This window comes from Delphinapterus leucas, chromosome 3 (genome assembly GCF_059928025.1).
Source record: "Delphinapterus leucas isolate spDelLeu-1000000601 "Yukka" chromosome 3, BTC_Dleu_Yukka2, whole genome shotgun sequence".
Classification (NCBI taxonomy): Eukaryota; Metazoa; Chordata; class Mammalia; order Artiodactyla; family Monodontidae; genus Delphinapterus; species Delphinapterus leucas.
This window is the reverse complement of record NC_143131.1, coordinates 149,948,797-149,954,302: the sequence shown is the minus strand read 5'-3', so window position 1 is coordinate 149,954,302 and position 5,506 is coordinate 149,948,797.

Genomic DNA, 5,506 nt, shown 5'->3' with positions numbered 1-5,506 from the left:
GGGAAAAGGGAAATCCTACCCTGACCACGCAGCTGACAGGCAGCGGACAAGGGGAAGTTCTAAATAGCCACTAGAGCCAGGCAAACTGAAGATAACCTAAAATAACTGTAAACTGGACACTGGTTTTACCATTTATCTTCATTCGGTGGAATACCACACATCCATTTAAAGCACGTAACAAAACAAAAAAATGTTGAAAATATACTTTATATAGAAAGAGTAGATTATAAAACTCTTGGAAAGACATACACCCATTCATTAACAGCCATTATCTCTATGTGGTGGCATTCTGTTTGGTTTTAAGATTTTCATGTTGAAGTTTTACTTACCCGTATTCATATTTTCCAAAATTTTATAATAAAATATTTTTCTTTGTAACAAGAAACATATCCATTCCACTACCTTCATGCTTTTTAAGGGGCTGCATTTTTCTCACCTGCTTTTCCCATTAAACTTCCAAAGTAGGTAGTGTAGCATTTATTCTTTTTTTAATAAAAGAAATAGGTCCAACAAAATTACGTGACATGCCCAAGTTCTCACAGCAAGTTATTATAGGAGTTGATGTTAAAAATCAAGAAATCTCGGTTTCTATGGCAATTCTGTTCCAGTTCTCCATGTTCAGTGATTCCTTTCCCTGAGCTGATAAGGAATAATCACACTCTTGACACCTTTGTTCCAAACAAAATCAGCGCTGACAAAGGGACTTCTCCACTCGGCACCAAAAAGGTTCAACATTTCCAAGAAATGCCAGTTCCTTTCGTGTCACCCCCAAAGCAGTCTAGTGGACCCAGTCCTGATGAACAGGATTATTAGTGACACACAGTGAATGGGGTTCTCCGGCCAGCCCCCATTAGTGGCGCATGGCTAACTGCTGACTGCTGGGGCCAGTCCTGTTGGAATGGGAAACCTGACTCTACGTCCGTGGGTTATTTTGTACTTTGTTAACTGTCAGTGCTGGTGTCACAGAGGATTGATCCAACCATCAGGGCGCAGGGACTTTTCCCAGTTCACAGGCCCAAAGATGCACTGGGCTGTCTTTCCAACCTCTCCATCAATAGCAGTGCCAAGCCCTCCCTTGGGAAAATAACGCTAATAGAAAGATCAAAATACCAGATCCATGTCCTTAGTGAACCATGCCACGTGGGATTTGGATAAATAATCGTCACACCCGCACCCTCATTACCAGCACCAAATCTCTCAGAACCACTACAAATCATCTCATTTTATCCTTCATGTATTTTCTATGAAATATCAGCCTTATTCTAAATTTAGGCCATTATTTGAGACTACCCAGGCCATATGGAACCCTCAATTCTGAAGACGAATGAAAAACATAAGGTCTCCTTAAGGCCTAATGTAAAACTTCAAACTTCTGTGGCTCCAACATCAGCCAGCTTCCCGGAGGACATTTGCCTGATATACGGCTGCACTGTGTACTGTGACATTTTCTTCATCTATGGCGACATCGAGTGTGGGGCTCATCCCCTTCTGGACACATGGGAAGATTACATCCTTGCTTCTTTTACCTTTGGGTCCCGTGACTAGTTCTGGCCAATTGGTTCTAAGTGGCAGTGATATGTGTCATTTCTGGGCCAAAGCACTTGACAGACAGTGAGACCCTCCACTCGCCTCCACCTACATCATCGATCACAGAAGTATGTATTGAGATGGAGGGACCACGAGGTCAAAGCAGCCGTTACCATTGAGCCAACCCTTGGAAGAGTCTCCCAGACCCACAGCCAACATTAGGTGAATGAAAAATAAATGTGTATGTTTTAAAGATACTTAAATCCTGTGTTGATTGTTACAATAACACAACTAGCCTACCTTGGCTAATATACATGCTTACTATGGGGTCAGTCACAGTGCTGGGCACTTCACATGCATTATCTCACTTACTGTTCAAAAGTAAGATTGACTCTATTATGATTCCACTTCACTGATGGAGAAACAGAAAGGTTAAGTAACTTATCCAAGATCACACAGCAACTAAGTGATGCAACTGGATTAGACTCCTAAACGTACATTCATAACCACTACATTGCTAAAGAAGCCAAAGGTGAGCTCATAATAATGAGCTGAGTCAGAAGAAGGAGAGAAGCAGGGAGCAAGAGAGCCTTAAGGGCTAGGATTGAGAAAAATTTGAGGATTAGGAGAAAAGTAGGCACCTTAGAGAAAGGCCTAAGGCATCAACTCCCAAAATAACGTTTGGCAATTTAACTACATCAGAATTATTAGAGGTTTAAAAACTACAAATATATAAATAAACTAACAAACAGTTAACTGAATTACATTTGTGTGAATGGAACATGTCACAATCAAGATGAGCATAGCAAAGTTTCACCTATCTTAAATGCTGAAAACAATTGCCTGTTTTCCTATCAGGTGGAACACTGAGCCATTTTTCCTCACAAAATACTTTACTTCCAATGGCTACTCAGATGCCAGTCTTCATATAAACCCAACAAAAATTTTAGGAGAATAAATTCTACTGACCATTCATTTGTTTAGAATATAACCAGACTTGGCATTCCGTTGGACAGTAAATCAAAGAACCCAAAGCAATAACATTGAACCAGAGTCATTGTGGCATGCCTTAGATGCAGACACATATATTGCCACTTTTAAGAAAATTTTCAAGATGTGATTATAAATAGACATCTCCAGAAGTTAGTAAAAAAAATCTAAATTCAAAATTTCAAGCAATAAGCGTAAAAGGTGATTATTCAGTAAATTAAAATTCATTTTCTAACAATGTTGGAAAACATCTACTTATACATATACACATTTGTGCATATAACATTTTATTATGCTTTAAGGAAAGCCTATTGGAAGAATCAATATAAATGTATCACGTCTAAATATCCCCAAAGTTTAACTCCACCTAAATACTGACAATGAAAAATATCAATTTTAATTTAACCCATAACTATAGGTTTACTTTAGAATCTATGGAACTGTTTTAATTTCTTAACTTGTCAGAATCCACCTGCCCTCCACTCCTGCATTTAGTTCCTGGTTTCAATTTCCATCATTTCTGCCCTGTAGTCTTCATGTTTTTTCAGTTAGACTCTGGACTGCATATCAGCAGAGGACAGAGACACCCCACCCCCCGACCAACGAGAGGAGGTGCCATTTACATTCTTTATTGAGATGTGCCTATAAACTCATAAAAAATATCCAAGGAATAAACAAAAACTGAAAGTAGGTTGTCACCTAATGAGACCTTCTCCTAAGATGGTGTCCACTGAGCACAAGGACTCTAAAATGATTCCAACCTTCACGTTTCACATATTGCCTTTTTTAAGCAATTTAAAGTACCCCCCAAAGATGTTTTAGAATGGGAGGAAAGCCAGTTGGAGGAGATACAGGAAAGAACAAATACCCATCACCCCGCTGTCCCACCTCTCCCCCGCACACGATTGCCACTCCAGTTTGACTTCTCAGGGATCCCAGCACAGCAGGCCAGCACTTATTCTCACCCTTTGGTAAATGCCCTTCCCAGATCCTTCTTCTTACCAGAACCTGCATATCCATTCTTCAGAGCCCAGTTCAACTGCCACTTCCACCATGAAGCCCCCATGAAAGTTCAATCCACTGGGATCTTTTCTAAATTTCTATTGTTCCAATCTTCTTTTATCACACACTCAGGATGGGCTTGTTTTGGTCAACATTTCCATGTGATTAGTCCTCTTCCCCAACCTAGACAGTAGCCTTCACATATTTTTATTTTCCAGAGTATCTAGTATGACACTGATCACTAGCAGAGGCTGAGTTTCAATGTGTTGTATATCCACTAACACATTCTATATAACAATGTGACCTGAGAAACGCAGCTCAAAAATCATGCCATGACTGAATTTCATTATGGTGAGACTAGATGGAAGGCAAGGGCCTCACAGTTGTAGTAATACTGATTTTTTGGAAAACTTGGTTTCAGTAGTACTAGCTTTTGTCCATTAAGCAGCAACCACTGCTGAGCATGTCAGACAAAACTTCCAAGAACCCAACATTAATGCTCTTTCATGCGAAATTTTGAAATTCAGTTTAGTTATGTTATAGAACAGGAATCACTGAAAACAAGCTGACTCTCCAACAATAGGGGAAGTGAAACGTAGGGTATGTTGCTGATGCCTCCCTTCCCGCCTTGGGTGGCAGCCATGCTGCTTCGGCATAACTTCCCCTACCCCCAATACAAGCCAGTCCAAATCATCTCATCCTCCCACCCTTTGACAAAATGATTCTATCAGTTGTGGGCAAAAACCCAGCTAATCAGTTTGTGGCATTCCCTATCTGCACTGGCTGGTTTCGTCTAGTCCACTCAAAGTGAAGACAGAGCTTTTGTTTGACAGCTGGGGGAGAAGACCTGTCTGGCAAGTCCAGTGCTATGGACTGAACTGCATCTCCCACCCCCAAATTCACATGAAGCCCTAACCTCCAATGGGGTTACATTGGAAGATATGGCCTTCAGTTGGTTATTAGGTTTATAGGAGGTCATGAGGGTGGGGTGCCCTTAATGGGATTAGTGCCCTTACAAGGACAGACACCAAAGAGCTTGCTTCCTCTCTCTCTCCACCCACAGGCAGCAAGAAAAGGCCATGTAAGGGCAAAGAGCAGGCAGCAGTCTGCACCCAAGGAGAGAGCCCTCACCAGATATTGACTCTGCTGGCACCTTGATCTTGGACTTGCAGTCTCTAGAGTGATGACAGATAAATTCCCATTGTTGTGGTATTTGGTTCTGGCAGCCGAAGGTGACCAGGACATCCGGTATGTAGGTGTGAAGCCTGAAACAGGAGGGGCCTTTTATATCCCCTGAAGAAAGCCAGCCTGAGGATGGAGCCTTCTGACGAAGGGCAGACCTCTTGAGACAAAGAAATGCAAACAATGTCCTGATGACCTCACTCCTAATGCCACCTGAAGTTTGGGCTTCTTTCGCTTGCTAATAAAAGCCTAACATGCACAAATTACACAGGCACAAGAATAAGGTTTAAAAGAGAATAAGGAAACATGAAAACATTGAATTTTCAGGGCAGGGAGGTTGGCAGTTTCTCTTTTATTCCAAATCAGTTCACCTCCATTAAGAGCTTACAAAGGGTCAGATATATGTATTATCTCATTTAATCCCCATTTAACAAGGAGGTAACTCTAAGTGCAATTTTAATGTTTGTTCCATGAATTAAAACTTGAATTAATAATTGAACTGTTAAAAAATTACTTTATATGTTCCTACAAAACATTCTCCTATAGAATAGCAACAGTATAGAAGTTGGTTGATACTGAAGAATCACTCTACATAATACCTGAAGGGCAGATGGACAATCTCTTATCCAAACAAGTTTACAAAGGAAAGATAGAGCCAGTTGAACCTCATATAAATATCACTTAATCCTGCTGTTTATTACAGTTCTACCAATATGGTTCATAAATAAGATGACCACAACACTAGGGACATGGTAAGGATTCAATAAATATTTGTTGAATTTTATAAACAACCATGAGGTTAACC